This window comes from Sinohyriopsis cumingii, unplaced genomic scaffold (assembly GCF_028554795.1).
Source record: "Sinohyriopsis cumingii isolate HCF-2022 unplaced genomic scaffold, ASM2855479v2 utg000229l, whole genome shotgun sequence".
NCBI classification, from domain to species: Eukaryota; Metazoa; Mollusca; class Bivalvia; order Unionida; family Unionidae; genus Sinohyriopsis; species Sinohyriopsis cumingii.
The window spans coordinates 1,347,706-1,368,504 of NW_028315879.1; the positions used below are offsets into that span (position 1 = coordinate 1,347,706).

The 20,799-nt window shown below is 34.3% G+C and overlaps 2 pseudogenes; one reads left to right on the plus strand and one right to left on the minus strand.

The window, feature by feature from the left end:
* The first annotated feature begins 401 nt into the window (after positions 1 to 401).
* LOC149774436 (uncharacterized) lies at positions 402 to 3,210 on the plus strand (annotated as a pseudogene).
* LOC149774437 (uncharacterized) lies at positions 3,177 to 3,763 on the minus strand (annotated as a pseudogene).
* Between the last annotated feature and the right edge of the window lie 17,036 nt (positions 3,764 to 20,799).

Genomic DNA, 20,799 nt, shown 5'->3' on the forward strand with positions numbered 1-20,799 from the left:
ACAATATTATGTTGTAAAGAATTATGAAGTTCGGTAATCTATGTTATTGCTTAACAGCAGAAGGTAGTTGACTACTTATTTTTTATTTCAGTGATGAAACACTTGAGGAGGAGGCAAATGGCATGAAGGAACCCAAATATATTGTGTATGAGAGCTGCTTGAGGCAACTTTTACTTTTGTGCTTTGTGTGTGTCAGTACTTGTCATGTGATAAAGAAGAAACTGATGGGAACAATGGTTGTGTTGGAGGCAGTGTGTGCACATGGACACAGTAAACTTTGGAGCAGTCAGCCGCTAATTTGAAACACTCCCATTATGAACATTCTTATGTCTGGGGCAGTTATGTTCAGTGGAGCATCACCATCAAAAGTGTTGAACATTTTTAAATTTCTCAATGTGCAAATGGTAGCAAGTAGGACATACTCAAGGTTTCAAAAAACATTTGTTTTACCTGCCATTTCAAATGTATGGGAAAGAACTCAGACATAAGTATTGAGAGAATGTAGAGGCAGACCTGTTAAGGTTGAAGGTGATGCTAGATGCTGTTCCCCTGGTCATTCGGCTAAATATGGTAGTTATACCATCATGGATCTACAGACTGGGCTTGTGTTGGCTGTGCAGCTAGTGCAGGTATACTTACTATGAATGCATATATTCTTTAAAATAGATATTTAAAGTCTGTTGCATGGAACGTTCAGTTACTGGTCATTTTACCTTGATAATATTTTACTGAGTGAATGTTGAATAGAAACTAATGATATGTGTATTTTATTAACAAAATGTTATATGCACTAAAACATACATTCTGTTCAAGAAGTTAATGTGCAGTTGGCATTTTGTGAAGTTTGCCATAATTTAACCAAATTTGCACAATAATTGGTATCCCTGAAACACAAAACAACATTAGCAAATTCATAGTAAATTACCATGCTGTCATGCATGCCAAAGAACTCAACATGTATTAGTCTTGAAAACACTTTATTTTCCATAGAGTAACGAGGTGAAAAATTCAAATGCAATGGAGTTGGAGGGTTTGAAGAGGGCACTACGGAAGATAGATGATGCTGGCATCTCCATCACCGACATAACTACAGACCGGCATAATATACAGGTTAAATGCTACCTGAGGGAGGAACAGAAAACAATTAACCACTGGTTTGATGGATGGCATCTTGCAAAAATTTAGCTAAGTTTAAGTCCTATGAATTTCTGTTTTGAAAAGAAAATTGTTATTTTCACAGATTTGGCACACATCCTTTCGTTGATGAAAACTGAATTTGTTGATATCCAGCATACAAATAAAAAAGCTGCATAAATAGATTTCTTTGTAAAACATGTAAGGTACCACTGCACTGAATCTGTGTTCGAAAATTCCTCTTTATAATGCTAACAAATTTGCCTACTAAATTGCATTTTTTTAGATATGCAGTGGTTTGGTCCTAATTTTGCTATTTATAATTATTTTTTAATTTCTAAATTTTAAATGTAAAAGATAATTTGATAATTATGTTCTTGGACTGAAATGCAATCAAGCAATTTGTACATAGAACTAACACTATTAGGTCATTTGTTCCAAATATGAAAAAACAGCTTAGCAGTCTAGGGAAGAAGAAGGTGTGTGAAATTGTTAGTCAGGGGACACAGTTCATATCAAATCACCTATACTACTGTGCAGCATCCAGTGGTGGCGATGGTGATGCAGTGGAACAGAAATGGATGTCAATTGTTAATCATGTGACCAAGAAGCATGAAGGTCATGGTGAAAAATTCCCATATTGTCTCCATGACCCTATAGAGCGGAACTGGATCAAAGCAGGTACTACTATTCAAAAACATTACTTATACTTTACAGTACTTCATTTACCATAAGGCCATGGTATGATAATTACATTATCAAAAATACCTTGCACTCTTAAATTGGAAATAATAAATATTGTCAATAACAATGCTTGTGTCTGGCATCTTTTTTAGTTCCTGTTTTTATTTGTTTTAATTCTTGCATACTTATAATAATGCAAGCTTCTGGCAGTTTGTTTACAACACTGTTGTGTCTGTTGCAGTTAAGTATTGCAATCAATTATAATACTTAGATGCAATGCACTTGTCATATTTCAGACTCTAAGGCACACAAAGAGCTAGAATTGCTGATATCCAAAAGAAGACTGCTGAATGACATCCTCAAACTCTCCCCAGCAGAATAGACCTCACAGCTTGAGGCACAACACAAAAATGTCTGTCAGTTTGCCCCAAAGTTTGTGAGCTTCTCCTATCCAGGAATGAAACAAAGGCAAGGAATTACAGATCACTCTGTCTTATGCTCAGAAATTCATGTAGAAGATACAGTACAATAATGCTATTGAGAATTAAAATAAAAGTGTGCAGATTATTTTGCTGTGATATAGTTTTGAATTCAGTATTACGACTGATAAAAAAGTTAAAATAACTATGAACTAAATCTTGAATGACACTTTATTTTGAATATATTTAGATCTATAAACTGCATTTAAAACACGTAATCTCTTATCATTGATGTAGGTTGTACTTCGCAGCTGTACACACATGCTGCAATGCAGATAGAGTTCAGGTTGTGAACAAAGATGGACAGTTGAGGTTTAAATTGTCATACCTCAAATACAAGGCTGGTCACCATGTGCTGAAGTTGGTGAAGGAAGATTGTTCCTATGGTTAGTGCTTAAATACAATCTTTATGTACTCCATGGTTAGTACGTAGTTGAATTTCACAGTTCAGAGTTTTCTTAAGGCTGCTGGATAAATAATTTATAATCATGCAACTATTGTACACAATAACAATTGCTTCTCACCAAAAATACCACTAAATTTATGCAAGAATTCATTTGCCTTATATCTAAAACTTCTATGAATAAACAATTTCATTGCCTGATGATACAGTATATTTCTTTTATCAAACTTAAAAATGTTTTAGAAATTTAAAATTGTCTTGATTAGGAATGAATATTCATAAGTTCTTTTCTTTTAAACAGAATATGTGTCTACTCTGTTGGACGAATTAATCATTCTTCGTCAAAGATACAATTCTCACAGAAAGGCACAAGAGGAATCTTCAAGGTATCTCCAGTCACCACGACCTCTCACCAGCACAGCCAATAAAGTTCTCAAAGAAGAAGCCATTACCATGCACAGATCAAGATTTTGCAGTCAGAAGTCTCTAGCATACTCAAACCCTTTGTAGTTCTCCGAAGGAAACCTGGTTCTGATGACATTCACAGCACATGCTGGTAGTACCCGCCTGTCATACTTGGCAAGTCTGTGCCATATCCAGCGAGCAAGGCGTCGATAGGCAATATGTCTATATACTCTGCCACACAAAAAAGAAAAGATAAAATGTCAGCTGTGTAACCCCTCATTACCATAAGAGTTTTATTGACACATGACTTCTTATTGGAATGTTGAATAAATGAAATATATCAAAACTTTGTTTATTATTATTTGTTGTTTCTGAATGTTTTATATTTTTTTATATAAATAAATTTGCTCTGATATAACATTTGCTTGCAACTCTACAGTTGAATTCTGAAACAAATAACTTACTCGTGTATTGCCTCTTCATCACCTATGGGTCCATTGGTCTGTAGAAATTCATATAAGGACACTTCTAAAACATCTGGGTTGAGACAATTTCCCAGGAACCCTTCATGCTAAGTAATGCAGTCAGAAACTGATTCCAGCTTACACTGCAGTTCCTCATATTGTATACAGCACGTTGACTCTAACTGTGTCTCCATTGGATGACAGTTGTTACACAAACACCTAAAAGTGAAAATATTTGTATCTATATGCTACAAAATCAAAATACCATAATTATCAGCCTAGAAAAGTGTTTAAAATATTGCTTCTAAAACAACATGCTACATGAAACAAGTGTAAGAAAATAATACTTTTGACTAATTAAGACACAATTCACAATTTTTAGGTTTAAACTAATGGAACAAAATGTTGTTTTTATGTTGGTAAAATTTGAGGAGTGCTTCAGAGGCAGCTAATGAATTTTGCAACATGCTAAAAAGTCTACTGGAAGATAATATGGGAATTATTATTTTAAAGCACGATTTACAATGCTCCAGGTAATAATTTCTCACAAAAGGAAGAGTGTCACTTTTGGGGGAAAAGGAAACCTTTTAAAATACCACTAAGATTATTTGATCCTACTGATGAAATGTAGCATGTAATCCTTAATCCTGGAAACCTTTTAAAATACCAATAAGATTATTTGATCCTACTGATGAAATGTAGCATGTAATCCTTAATCCTGCATTTTAAAAGGTGACATGTAAGTGAATATTTTTCGTTTCAAAAAATTTGTTTCAATAAAGAAATGGGAACAGAGCACACATTTTTATCTAGCTTGAGCATTGAATTATGTTACCAAGAAAGTATGACCGCAAAGCTAGTCTAAGAAATAGTACTGCACTAGTGTAATATTAACCTTCTCCCTAGAAAACATGAAAAATGAGGCAGTACAATAAATTGTGGCAATTCTTATATTCCTATTTGGCAAGAAGACATAATGAGCTTGCCGCAGATTACGGAGTTTTTAACACGCCTATGTATCAATGTATGAAAATACTGTATTTTCTAATTTAACAAATCTATCTGTGCACAGGGGTCAAATACAAATGAAATAAAGAGTATCGGTCACTTGATAGTGGGCTGGGTGTGTTATAATGTTACGGTATGGGCTGAAATTCATTATAACAAGCTCGCTCTAGTCTAGTGGGCAGGGGTGGTGGAGATAGGATCGTGTACGATTTGTTTACATTGTGGGACAAACTGTTGGGGTGTGGAAAACAAATAGTTGTTCAAAGTTCTCATTATCGTCTCTTGTAATCAAACTTATAGAAATAAAAGAATAATTAACTGTCAATAAATATATAAAACGGCGAAAGTGGCTTACCACTCAACATTCCCAACTCGGTTTACTTCATCGTTCAAATGTTGCTCGTTATATATTGTGTCAGACTCAGAATCCGATGATTCGGCTTCCTCTTCGTTGTTGGCTGGCATAGCCTCATACATATAAGGCTGAACAATTAATTCGTTTTCAATAGTTTCATCTAAATGTTCCCTTTCCATAGTCTGTTGTGTTTGTTTTCAACAGCAAGAAGCATGTACTTTCTCTCCTGGGGATAAATGTACGTCATTTCCGGTTGGCGTCCTCTATAGGTGGGAAATCTTAACTAAGAGGAGGTAACCACGTTCTACACTTATATTTCCAGTAATTAAATTATTAAATCATACACTTCATAATTTTTTAAATCTTTTTGTGCGAGTATGACTACTTTTACTCACGTAATGAAATTCTGATATAATTTTAAAAAAATCAGAGTATGGCCAGTGACTTTTAACAATATATATATATATATATATATATATATATATATATATATATATATATATATATATATATATGAACCTAGTTGATGCGGACCCCGTTTATTCGGAAACAGTTCTATCGGGACATAATTCGCGGGAACGGAATTCTAAACGTTAATATGCTCCATAAATCCAGAAAGAAGCGTTTTGGATCAGAAAATCAAAGTAGGGGGTCAAAGTGTAAAATCACTACAAAACTGGCCTTATTAATCCGGAAATAATGTTTCCAAAAATAAGAAAATTCGAGGAACCATATGTGAAAATACAGTCATTCAGATAAAACCAATTCACCTACTCAAATTTTGAGGCGTGTCAATATTCAAATTTCTGATTTCAAAGAAATGAAAATCATATCAAAGCGGATTGTGGAATAATTTCTCTGGTGCTTATGTAATTTCTTAGGAAAATATCACACTGTATGATCTCTAATCTTTTTGTCTTCTTGAATCAATACTGCAACAACCCCAACATGACTTACATCAACAGACATTTTAAATGATTGTGAAATTTTTAACTGTGATTCACTAGAATTATTACTAAATTTATAATAAAGATTGTGGTCAACATTAGGTACCAAAGGTTATTTCAATGGCATTACCAATGTCCTAAATAAAGACCCAGAATTTATATGATTACGTTTATTTTGATGATGATCTTATGCACATTATAAACAATGAAGTTGTGTCCAGAAAGCCATTTTCTTTTTCCGTTCTGGTCATTATTGATTTTTATTGTTGTCTCAGCTGTAATGGATGTTGCAATTGATCCAGTGTGTTTTGTGTGCTGAAATAAAAAAAATATTTATCGGAATCAGCAGCAAAACAATCACTGTTTTCCGTTCACCGTACGACATCGCTGATAAGATTTCATAAGTTAGTGATTAACCATAACCAGTTAGTAAAAAACAATTTCTTCATCGTACATGATGACGTCCATCACCTTCTGCTAAAAGGGTTTTAAATCTTTAATTGTATTCATTACTGAATGATTTGACAGCTTTATTCTTGATAAATAGACATAATTAGGGAAACGATAGGGATTTTTGTAATCTTTTTTTATTCATACATAATAGTTTAATTGCATGCGAAGAAAATCATTGCATCTATATCTCATTAATGAATGGGTCACTAAATTAATTGTTTAAGTTACAAAGCATTTGCTTTAAAACACTACATAGTTGCAACTTAAATCTTTTTTATTGCATGCAAGCACTTATTTTAATTTTAAAGTCGAAGTTGCCGGTAATGTCAATCAGCCAGCAGACTTAAAATTTTGACTGGAAATACTATATGTTTCTTTAATAATCATCATCATTATCATCAACTTAGATATATCTGAAACTTCATCAGCGAAATTTCTTTATGAAACATATATATACTTCAAATCATGATATTAAATTACTCGTAATTATTTCACTTGACTGATGTTTATTGATTATTTTGTTTCGGAAAATAATACTACTGATCGTCTGACAACAGGGGTATTTTTCTTGATTTCAGTGACTTTAATCAGACTTTCACTGTGAACTTCATACGGTGAGACAGGATTTGCATAGCTTTGAAAAGGCTGGTGAAAAGGGAATTAAACGCATGAGAAATTCATTTTATGAGGTAATTTTCTTTAATAAACTTAAAGCGAATCTTCTTGACCGATTTTGCTGTTATGCATGGTTAATTTTTTGTAAGAAGTGTCATTGGAAAATTTAGATGCTTTCTAAATACAGAAACATCACAAGCTCGAAGGTAAATTTGCCGTAATGATCGTATGCAAGATATGCTAATCAGTGTTGGTTAGATTGTACTTGTTGACGTGTTGCTAGGGAAATGGATCTGTCACGTGGCAAAAAAGTGGTCTAAACAGTGAACATAACTAAAGGACATTCTTTTGAAAGCGAAACGCTCTCTTTCTGAGGCGTTTTGTACTATTCTGTGCAACGATAATACAATGACCTCACTAGAACATATTAAATCGGAACAGTTGTTTAGTAAATCGTACCATTTTCGCCATTTATTTTGCTTACTGGATTCCTCATGTCGGTAGTCCTTGCTTGGGTAAAGTGTTTTAAGCGACGACCCAGGGTACGTGAATGTTGGTCTACATTCAACGATTGCAACACAGAAGGAAATGGGTGAAATTAAATTTCTCGGCATGGAAAAGTTTTCATCTCCGGTCACACACTAGCATAATTACATCTGAAAGGTGATAAATAGTAGACAAGTAACAGTGCACAGATTCCAAGTGCAATATATTAAAATCCATTAGGGAAGTCACGTGAGCACCAAAAGAACAAGAGACCAACAAGCTGTTCCAGTTTAACTTGTTAGAATATTTCTCCACAAAAAGTGATCCAAATAAGGAGCATCCGTTACCCTTACTGTTCTACCATAGGATAAATAGAACCACTAATGGAAATTTTTGTTCGTGACATTTGTTTTTCGCGAATTGATATATTAGTATCAGAATGACGAAAATGTTCCCTCCCCTTCGTTACATACGCAAAGTCATATAAAACCACATTTGTAATTCATTTTATGGTACACATTATTTGATAGGATTCTTTATGGTTAAAAAATGCTGCTTTGTAATTTTTATGATATGAGCTTTTCCCACTGGATGAGCTTTACAAATCGGAATATCTACTTTGTAATTAAACTAAATCTACCAAACCATACGAAGGAAAAATAAAGCGTAAAATAGGAAAGGAAATGCTCTTTAAGTAAATGGTTTCTTTGCTTGTTAGAATTTTAAAATGTTGACAGTCAAAAGTGTTAACTAATAAAATGTTCATTTAATCTAAAGGAATTTTGTTAGATTTTCAACCGATTATCACTTCATGTTCAGTATGTGTCATTACATGATGCAGATTATGCAGCACGCATTGAAACAGAAGAGAAAACATCAGAATCAGACCATGAACAAGACCCAGCGAAGTTTATAGAACTTACAGACAGCAACTCAGAGGCTGGCAATGCTAATTGTATCCTGAGCGGGAGTTTATCTCATTCGGACACTTCTTTCATGTTCCATGATGACTGTTGAAACGTACAAGTAAGCGATCTCTCAACGGTATGTAACAAGGAAATAATGTGCAAGACTGAGAAAAGCTAAATGGAATCACAAACTGGAACAAATGGGACTGAAAGTAATGTATGTGCATGTACACAGAGTGATTGATAGTGACACAAGTATTATGATCCCTATGCTTGTGTTGGAAGTTATATTATATACTGAACTTGCCGACAAAGCCAATTTATATTTGTTTGGTGTTTTTCGCATACTGCATCAGAGTGTAAGGCATTCAAACCCTGGAGGCAGACCGCGTAACCTTGGAGAATTTGACGAGGTTTTGATGGTCCTCGTCATGCTGTGGTTATGTTTGCTGACACAGGATCTAGCACGTGGGTTTAGTGTATCATTATCAACATGCAGCAAAATATCTAATGAGTGGTTAGAAAACATGAATCAATATTTAAACCTACTTGTTTCACGGTCAGATAGAGCGATATTCAAAAAAGTATGCTAGAATCTTTCAAGGGGGTAATCCCAAGCTGTAGGGTTATACTAGATTGTACGTAGATTTTGTTTGGAGTCGCAACAGTCTTTATGTAATTAGAGTAGAATATATTCAGCCCACAAGTCTTCTATGACATGGAAAGTGTTGATAGGTATTAATTCAACTGGTACGATTTATTACAAATTATTTTCTTAAAAAAAAGTATAAGTTCCTAACAAACAGAAGTACATTATTGTGACATATAATGAAATTATGCTTTAAAAAGTTGTAAAAACTACAATCAATTAAATCAGATACAATTAAATCAAATATACATAACAGTTATACCCAAGCTGTAGAGATATAATATATTATATATATATTTGTACAGAGACGCAACATTCATTAGGTAATAAGAATAGAATGTATTCAGCCCTCAATTCTCATATGCTTTGGAAAGTGTTGATATGTATTAACTTTGCTGACAAAATCACCCATGTATCATACCTCCAGGCCTGTTTATGATAAAGAAATAACAGAATTAGGTTGACCGATCGCCGCATGTGAACCTTAGCATATAAATATGGGAAACAGCGGTTTTTTCATTACTTTTTTGGTAAATCCAATGTGCATTTATTTACTTTTCCCCAACAAAGAGAAACGGAGAGCCGTTATAATCATACTGAAAGGGCATTTGAACAAATAAATGATTTTGTAGGATTAATCAAAGGCGTGGAACCTGTCATTCCATGAATGTGTGCCAATAAATGTTGTTATATGTGTGCTAGACAATTTACTTCCTCCCTTGATGAAGGAAGGATAAATAATGGCAATCGAAGAGTCATTTGTGAAAATAACATTTTAACTTGCATTTTGTATTGTTTGTTGTTGTTCTGCAGTGAAATTATCCTTCAGTTTGTAATGTCATTCCATTAAGTATTAGATTCCAGTGTTTACTTTTGTCATATTAACTTTGTACTTTAATGTGGGCACTGGTGTATATTATTTTCTCTCACTAAAATCCAAATATTTACATTCTTTTTTCATTCAGCACTTTAAAATGGAGAGAGAGAGAGAGAGATAGAGAGAGAGAGAGATAGAAGAGAAGAGAAGAGAAGAGAAGAGAAGAGAGATTAAAGGAACTTTATCAGATAAAATCGCAATATTCTGACTGGCTGTAATATTCACTACATATCTCAAATTGTCTTCCCTAAATTCAGGTGTTTAACGATTGTCCTCCAAGACCCAGCAATCAGTGGATTTTAACTGCAAATTTAATAACCAACAAGGCTCAATACATTAATAAAATTTTGAATTCTCCTGAAAAAGTCTATGTTTTATTTCTATCAAAGGTTCTAATTGCCTAAATCTTGAGAATCCATTCCAGTAATAATACTATGAGCTGATGGCACACTATTTAAATTCTATGGAGTTTCTTTAATACTTTCTACTCTCTTAACCGATTATGAAAATCTTGTGATTGGCAGAATTTTGTCAATGGAAAGATGATATAAACTCTCAATTTGAGGAACAATTTTTTTATATAAAAGTTACGATAACTTAGCATGGTGGGTGTAATCAAGCTTACAAGGCTAGTATATGTTTAAATTAATACCACAAACATTTATTGAATTAAAATATAAACTGAGAAGACGAATGAAACATGAAATTTTCAGATGAAATTGCTCTCCTCTGCAAATGTCTTAATTTTGGGTAGAACAACTGTCCATATTCACACTGTCTCAGGTAATTTTTACTTCATGATGTTCATCATCACACAACTTCAGTTTCCTTTTTACCATGTGAGAAAGTAGTTCTAATGGTACGGCACCGAAGAGAAAAACATGTAGCTTAGATATGATTACGTTACTGAATATCCTTTTCGTCTGTATCTTCAGATGGATGCATATCCCGATAACGATAGACATTTCAATTCAAGCAAACCATGATGTGGATTGCAGTGTAAACATTTATACAAGACCTTCGGGACTTGCTCTTAAATGTGGGTAGTGTTCATTCACAAAATGTCCATTCTCATTTACTGTGAGACGAGGGTGGAATTCCATGGCGTTCACCGGGTAACTGTGGACAACAACTTCACGTTCGTCTTACCGTAAGAAACAGAGTTTCCACTAAAATGCCTATTGTATCCAAGAATTTCACAATATTTTCAGATGATGTATCTGGCTCCTTATTTCCAAACACAGAAGCTGCCAAGCGATCAAAGCTAGCTAAAGTCAATAATAAATTATCTTTGCGTTTCTGTAAGCTTATTAATTGAAATGCTTTGATCTTCAGTTATGTTCATGCAATCAAAATATGGAGGAAATATCTATACACTCTGGACTACAAAAATCAACGGTGTTCATATAGCAGAAGTTAATTCCGTGTAGTTTTGGCAAAGCAGCACTGCTTTTCGACCTTTGAGCATTACCTGAAAAATTATTTAACGAAGCAGAATTGGGGTTAACTGTTTCGAATATTTACCGAAATCTAACCACTGTCGGATGAGCAGGTCCACAATATTTGCAGAATTAACATCCACAAACTGGCACCTTAATGAAAATGGTTTTAAATTTAATGAATACCGTGTCCTGAGTCTACTTCTGTGATATAATCCTATACCGAGGTTTTATCCATTCACATGCTTTTGAAGTGAGTGAAATCTTCCTAGTGAATTTCTGACTTGTTATGTCTTTGAGACAATACAGGATCCACCAGCACTGAAACAAATTGCAGATTAATTAGGGATTTATTTTGCTTTTATCAAAAAGAAACAGTTCTTTCTGAAAATATAATAGTCGCACCTGAATTAATTTGCCTTAGCATGTCACCGAACACTTGAAAGATGACTTAACATTGTTGCTCATTCAACGGTACCGTAAGGCACACACACTTTCAGAATGAATGCATCATACAATAATAATAATAATAATAATAATAATGATAATAATAACGATACTGCCAACATTACCTGTGATACTAATAATAATATTGCAGTTTACATTATCCATAAAGCAATAATAATAATTGTAGTAACAACAACAACTACTACTAATACTGTTAATAATAATAATAATAATAATAATAATAATGTTGCAGCTTACATCATCCATAAAATCTGGAAAGGTGATACAAGAGACCCAAATAATATTCGTCATGATCATCACAGGTGTGATTCTTACAGCAACGTAAATTGTTTTTGATAAAACATTGTGCGAATTGTCATCAATTCTTTGAAAATAAATATTTCGCAGTGATGAATTGTATGAGAAAATCATTATATACTGTAGTAAATTTAGAGTATGTGCACGTGGTTGTAGTGCCCCGTTTTAAGCAATTCTTAGATTTGTGTGATTACTTGTTTGATTATTGGAATTTGGCGCCATGGAAATATTCCTGGCCCGAACTAATGAGCTAATCAATAGAAGCAAACGTCACGGAAGGAAGTGTTAGTGTGTTTCCATGATGTCCTGGTTCACTAGTAGTGAATTCCGACCAGAACCGAATGACTGTCCCTGTCGTAAAATAGTACATATTAAAATCTAGTGGTATACATTGGTAGCGTGACTGCAAGGACAGCACTTGCGGTATTAAACCGGTAAATTACACAAGGGCATAAATAAAAAGGGACTTGGCAGAGACCGTTTATGTCGCCATGCGGGCGAATATGGTGCAGTTATATCGGCGAAATGTGCCTGGAAAGCATACATTGACTGGCCTAAGGTGGCGGAGTTAAAATAGTTCCCATTGTTAGGGAGTACTCGTATATGTTCTAAGGCGTGAACGGTTGGTGGTACGGAAACATAATGAAGCCAAAACACGCAGATGTACGGTTGATGGATAGTTGACAGTTTGGTTTATCTGTGGTATTGCATTAATTAGAGGAAAATTTAGGTATAGAATGGACACGTCGGGCTTTCTGATTTACAACTGAGGTTGTATGGAAGTCTTTGGAAAGTCGGGGAAACTTATGACTTCTAGCGAGAATCGCGCCAGGGTTTGACAACCGCTCGGTCAAGTAAATACCCGTGTGCGTGTAACAATACTATTTGGGTATTTTGGATGTCATCTTACTGATAGGATACATGTTCATATCATGCCACACAGATGCCTTCTGCTGTATGAAATCTGCCAGAAACTTTCAACTCGAGCACCCAAGTGTCATATGCAGGCTTTTTCTTTCAATCCCTCGTTGGAATGAATGGACGGCATTCACATTTAACAAATGAATCTGAGCACGTCTCTGATATTTGATGGTACACAATTGTCAGGCACTTCTTGGTAGAGCACCTTTGATTTCAATTTTCTTCTAGCGGAGAGTGGGTTTTCATCAAAAGTCCCATGTTTTCCTAGTATTAAATAGTCGTGTAGCTCCTTATCTGCGAACAATCTGATAGCCATCATGTCTTTAATTCCGATGTCGTGTGCGGATTTTCTCCAAGTTGTGACAAGATTGTATATTTAAAAATGGATGTGCTCTTTGATTCATCAATTTGGTCTGATACCAGGGATTTCGCCCAACGTACTCTTTTGAATAATTCTAGTTTATTGCGGAATGTTGGCTGTTCGAATTGTCTCAAAAAGTTCTGCAATTCGTTCTTTTTCATGTAATGCATTTGGCTTTCCGTTCTTTAGATAATAAACGCCTGATGTATATTACATGCAACATCTAGTGACCCGATCAGGTTACACAACTTCAACATGACCGCTTATCAAAATTCATTTACAAATGGTGAACTGTACACTGTGAGAGAGGCTTGAAATCTCTTAGCACAGTGCCATGGTTCGTATAACTAAATATAAACACTTCGAGAGGGCGACGTCTATAAATATAAGTTTCCAATTGCGCACGTCCAGATGGGTGGATCTAATGGGGTAGGGAACACTGTATTGATCAATAAAAAACAAAACTAAATGTGACTGGTGCATTATGTAAGAGTTGTAGTTTCTAACACGATTAAAAATAGTTGAGACCCTTGGCAACATGTGAGATTATAATTTGCACTAGATCATATTTTGTATTTGTATTACCTTTTAAAAATGTGATACACATAATTGACAGTGCAACAATTGTACCTGGATGACTCGTACCCATGTTTAGTTCCAGCAGAGTTATCTCTCTTGCATGCAGAGGAGTGCCTGGTTATGTACTTGTCGTATTGTCAATCTAATATTGTTCTCGTTGACAGTTTGTGACACGCATGCTGAGGTAGAATAGAAAGTATATTTTTCACGAAAGCATTTGCACTGAGGTACCCTGATACCTATATACGAAACAACAGCCTCGCAGTGTATCCATAGAAACACATACATATGGGCACCATTAATAAGCTGTTCTAGTTTGGTTTAGTAACACAAATGGACACTGTACATTTTTGCACAAAAATTGACTTTAAAGGGGTGCTTTTGATAAATAAACGGCAGACCGAGCATGTTATGCCCTGATGACTTTATGTCGGTGGAAATATCTCCAAGACTGGCATATATGCAACAAATTGTATTTTGTAAACATAATGCAAATGATTTTGGCGAAATAGCGACTTTTTTACCTTCAAACGAAATTATCTTGTTCTTGTAAGGCATGCCATAAACCAGGTTAAAAAATACTATAAGGCTCAAGGAAACACATACATATGGGCACAATTAATAAGCTGTTCTAGTTTGGTTTAGTAACACAAATGGACACGGTACATTTTTGTACAAATATTGTCAGGTTTGAAATACAAATATGTATGAAATCTTCATTATATTATATATCATGGCTTTTGAGGCGTGATTATGATCAAGAAATGGCAGACCGAGCATTTTATGTCCTGATGACTTTATGTCGGTGGAAATATCTCCAAGATTGGCATATATGCATCAAAATATATTTTGGAAACATCTTGCAAATGATTTTGGCGAAAAATTGACTATTTTACCTTCAAACGATGAAAAATATTGCATAAATGTCAATTATCTTGTTTTTGTAAGGCATGCCACAATCCAGGTTAGAAAATACTATAAGGCTCAAGGTAGGACCTGGTTCAGTTGTCGTGGATCACTTTATATCATATAGGATATTCTAGCATGAGTAATTTTAGGTAATGTATGAAAGATATGGTATCTTGTTCACTTTTCATTTACTTGTCCTGCAATAATTGTCCCTTTTTGTACACTTTCTTGCCTTGAAATTCGACATGCAATTTATTTAGGCAATTTCTTTTGCATTCCCGTTTGTTGTAGTAGCTGGAATATCACTAGAGAAGATCAGTTTCTTTAAGTCATCATATCCCACTGACACTTGCATAAGCCCAGTTATAACCTACTATAGACTTTCGATTAATTCTATATATGACTGTCCAGTTGTTCTTTTGGAATTTCCTCATGCAAGGTCAAACTTCTTAGTGATAACGATATTAATCACATATTGCCCATTTCTTCCATTTAAATCTCTACTGTTCTTTGCATCCTATCGCAATAATCCAAATAACATGGAATCATATGTGGATGTTTATGGAAGGCTGCACTCCACATGCTTGCATTCTAGAGAATACAAACTATGTGATATAAAACAGCCGCATCATCTCAGAGAACACAATTAAATCACTCTTTATGTCTCCGCTACATAAAGAATCCTGAATTTTAAGTTTTCACTTTATAAACTATTTAGTGTTGGATAATTTAATTACATGCAAGATAATACATGTTTATATGATCGAATTTATATATCATGGCTAATATAACAGAGGAAATAAAAACACAGCACTTACGTCTATTATACAGTTATCTCCCTTACACCATACATGACATTTCACTCAGTATAACGCAAATTTTGTGTACTTGTTGTTGAAATCAAAGTTCAGATTTGTGAGGTATTTTTGTACCTAAATTAAGTGTCTTATTCTTAATTTCATGTTTGAGACAAATATAAATTATATACAGCTATAATATCTAAATTATACTGTTTTATTTCAGATGGGAATGCACACTTCTATACTACAGGTTCCTCCAAAATTTCTTTTCTCATGTTTTTTTTTTTTATGTTGCTTTTGTCCTTTCTGGTTCCTTTATCGTGATTTCCGATGTACACTTTCCTCCTGTTTTGTCTTCACTTGCCTCGCCATACTTATTGCTTATGTTTGACAGTTTTCTGTTTTGTTCCCTTAATTGCATCCCAAATCTAATATAACTATTTACCCGCTGTAACCATCAATATATAGTGACATATTTGCTTATTACATAAATTTTTGTCAAAAGACAAATAATGGAAGCTTTCTTTTTGTGTTACAAAGAGCATGGGTAGGCTGATCTTTGTAAGAGGCCTGGAGGTTAGTGACCTCATAAGTGCAGTCAGTGTTGAAAGCTTATACTTTAAAATAACAATGGGTCATGTCCAACTGTCTCCGATGTTAATTTCTGAGTTTACCAAAAATATAAAATTTTTATATGAATTCCCTCTTCTGAAGCTGGAGAGGTACATACTAATCAGAACATTGACCTTTCACCTGGTTGTTACATAATATGATATAATGCCATTTGTTCCATATTACCCATGTGAAGTTCTGTAAGTGTTGATATGAATAAAACACAACTGATAGAAAAAACAGTTGATTTTATTCCAAATATTAGTAAGGCAGTAAAGCACGAATATGAAAACATCACTTGTAACAGTTCTATGACATATACATACAAATTAAAATAAGACATAGGTTGGTACCTCATAAAAAATTGTTTACGATAAGCGACACTGAGAACACTTGTTACTTGCAGAGTCCCGAGCTATATCACGTCTTTATATGTAGGCCACTCGCCAGCTCCCAGCTATATAAACTGGTAACCATTGAGGAGTCCCCCCATGTGTCCGAAATAGCAAAGGTCCTGTGATGTTGTATTTTCGTAAAAAGTCAAAAAGAATTTCACTTCAAAAACTTATTTAAATATTTTTTTCAGATTTGATTTTCCTAAAATATAGTACTAGTCAGGGTTCCCGGGCTTGTTTCCCAATTTTTATATGTTTGAGATTAAGAGGTCCGTACTCCCCACCAGATACAAATGTATAAGGCGAGTTTCCTTTCCCCCTCATCTCTTGTGACCTTGGGCCAGAAGGTCTCCCCACTATCCCGTTTTATGCTAAAAGAGTTATGCTATTTCGTGTGTATGCATCAGTTTGGTGTAAGGACGGCACATATATCAAATCCAAGTTCCCTTGAGCTGTCGTTTAGCTTATTTATTTTGACTAAAAATATGAAAGGAGAAGTAACCATTTTACTCTTCCCTCATGTATCCCATAATTTTAGAGAAAAGTTGAGTTTGCCTAACATTTGATATCTCTTTCTTTCTTTTATGTTCCAGGTTAATAGACCAAGTTAGATCGCATCCTTCATATACACAAATAATTTTGTTATGAGAGGTCCCATTCAGTTTCACGTCGTTAAAAAGACCTTGGAGTTTGTCCTTGTCTACACTTGCTTGCTTTGTTTTGTTGTAAATAGTAGGGCTTTTGCTTTTTCCGTATCTATAAGCATAGTGTTTTCTCGTAATGAGTAGGACTTTTGGTTTATTTGTGTTTATAACCATACTGTTCTCCATGCACCATACTTCAAGTCTGCTAAGGGTATCTTGTGATTTATTTAATAGTTCAGTTTTGATTTTATCTGACTCCTATGGCGGTGGAAGATATTGAACTTCCTATCTTAAGAGGTCAATCGTCGAATGGCAGAATTCCAAGGGAAACTAAACTTATGCCAAACCTTTGTTCACATTATATATCACATTACAACATTACGTTGATATGAATACCCGCCACAAGAAAAAGTAAAAATAAAACAAAAGAAAAGAAAAGAATAGAATAAAAATCGGCAATATAACGATTGTACTTTCTATAGTACTTGGTGGTTGAAAAAAAGATAAATTTAGATACAAATGTTCCTGGTTGTTTGGGAACTATTTAAATTTCATAATGATTTCTATAAGACACGATTTCACTTTATATCTCTGATTGTACTGGGAGCTACTGTGGCGTAGTGATTAGCCCAGATTCAGCTGTGAGAAGGCCTGATCTACACATGCAATGTGTGTCTGGGCAATGCTCTTTCCTTAAACTAACTTGGCATAAAAAAATCCTATTATATTGTCGATGTGTCACGCAGCAGATAAATCAGTCAAACCATCAATATCCTGCCTCATTTAGTGTTTGTCAATGTCAAGGCAACTGCTGAAAAAATATGTCGATGATAAGAGAATATTCAATTTAAGAACTATTCTCCGGTTGCCTAGTGGTTAGCGCGTCCGCCTCGGAAGCGGGAGGTTGTTGGTTCGAACCCCGGCCGAATCATACCGAAGACTTACAAAAATGGTAGCAACAGCTGCCTCGCTAGGCGCTCAGCATTAAGAGGTTAGTGTTAGGACTGCTCGGCCTAGTGTGATGATAATGTGACTGGGTGGGACATCATGCTACATGTCTGCGGCATGATGCTCCAGTTCTAGACATCAGTATAAAATGCCACACTGCAGACATCGTAGTGGTATGACTGAAAAATTGTTGCAGCTACGTTAAAAATCATAATAACACACACACACACACACACACACACACACACACACACACACACTATTCTATCTTGATCTTGAAAAGGCTTGCGTAGTTTGGGAAAAAGAATATGTCTAAATTGGTATGAATTATGTCCACTTTTTAAAAGTAGAAAATGACTTTGTGATTCCACGCAGGTCCCAATTCGCAAAAGACATGCACATAAATAATCCTATTTGTTTTGCAAGCTCAAGTGATCATAAAAGAACCTTAAAATGATGTTTTAAAAATCAGTATTTTGTTATATACTAGAAGCAAGTGTTGAAAAGATTTATGACGTTTGCATCTTCATTCCATTTTAGATGGTACGAGACTCTGACTCAAGTCTCATTAACTACCATTCATTTTTAATGATCTACTTTTGTACCAATAGGTGTCAGTAACAAATTAACTAACTTTGGAAGGGCCAGCGTTTTGTAGAGTTTAGGGATTTTGTTTTAGAAAGCAATCATCGTGTTTGTATAATCTATTGCCATGATCTAATGATACCATGTTAAAAGGTATAATTTATTACTCAGAACTATGTCGTAATGATCCTAGAGAAAATCTGACCAATCCTCCATGCCACTTATATGGTCAAAATAATCCATCTCTCCGTTGCATGCCAAAACAAATGCTAACAGTGTTTCCATAACAATCTTACTAAAACAAATGGTTTTGTTGCCGCGTTTTAATAAAATGTAGTACCCTACTATAATCTTTAGAGTTGGGCCCCTGTACATGCCGCAATACGGTCCACGCTATACCACAATTTAATAATATTGGTCAGGGAACTGAGATTTTGGTTTCAATTTCACGCTCTCACATAGCTGAAACTATACCGTCCTCTGATTGATAGCACATTTACATCGTGTCATATCCATTCCTTTATTACATCGTGTAATATCCATTACTTTCTTACATCGTGTCAAATCCATTACTTTATCAAATATGAATATTGTGCTGAGATATAAAAAAAACAGCAGCGCAATATCCCTCCCGAAAATTAGATCCTCAGTAGTATTACGACTCTATATTCTTAAAATAAACAATAGAAAAGAGTGAGAAGTAACAAACTTTGTAAAATTTAACAAATAATTTTGCCCCTAGAATATAAAGTGAAAATGTGAGTAAAAGGTACATAGGGTATTGCGAATTAAATCCCAAATAAACACAGAATTGCAGACACAAGTCCCAATAAATAAAGTTCTGAATAACCTCTAGTGAAATCCAAATTACAGAGAACGCTGAAGGTGTTGATTAAATCCTTGCTTGAAATTTCAGTACAAATTCAACCCTCTAATTTCGAAAAGGACATTACATTTCCAGAAAAGAATCACTTTAATTAAATATCTTGGAGAAATAAATTTCAGCCCAAATGAAATACTGGACACAACATAATAAAAATGATTCTGCTAAGATCTAATAGCACGATTGAACAATTTTTCCAGTAAGAAGAATGTTAATTATTCTACCTGACTCAGATCACAATTAACATTTTCAAGATAAAAAAATCCTAATCGAAAATAATCTTCTAGAAACTTCTTAATGTGTACAAAATAAAATCCTAGCTATAATTAGATGTTTGTTATTAAAACTATAATATAAAATATGTGGTAAACACCAGATATCATCGGGAATTTCCAAAGTTCAAGACTCAGATTGAGATAAACATGTTTCTACAAAATCAAAATCAATAATTCAGGTCTGGCAGAAAATGAACTTGATTTTGGACAAGCCCAAGTCTAACATACCATTTCACATTATAAATAGCAGATAATGAAACAAATGAAAGAAAAAACTAAACAACAAATAACATTAGCTCATAGACGAATTTGTCACGTGTATGTTGCTTGTTGTGCAAGTTGTCTTTTAAAAACTGTAAATAAAGCGTGCAGATTAAATTTATGCTTTAGGTGACACTCTTTATTGGAATCAGAGACCTTATTGACAAACATAAAGTATTAACACGAAGCCTATAATTAATTCGATAATAATGTAATATAAAAGGAAACTTTGGGTTGGATGTCAACACGTGGTTAAGATAATTATCAGAGAGAGCCACTAGCACACTGACTCACAAACGAGAAAATAGTGGACAAGAGAAATTACGTAAATAGTAAGCAGAAAACAAATCGTATCCCATAAATCTTAAGAAGGTTCTCAGTCTTACAAAGGAATATATATACTGTACTCATTAACATACACTACCAAATAACTTTAGAAATGTCAAAAGACGTTTTGTATTCCTCTTTGATCCGAAATGTTTCCAAAAGTTGGATTTGGCTCGAATATCTTTAAAATGATCCCTTTGGTCTCCGTGATGACATATGTTATACATA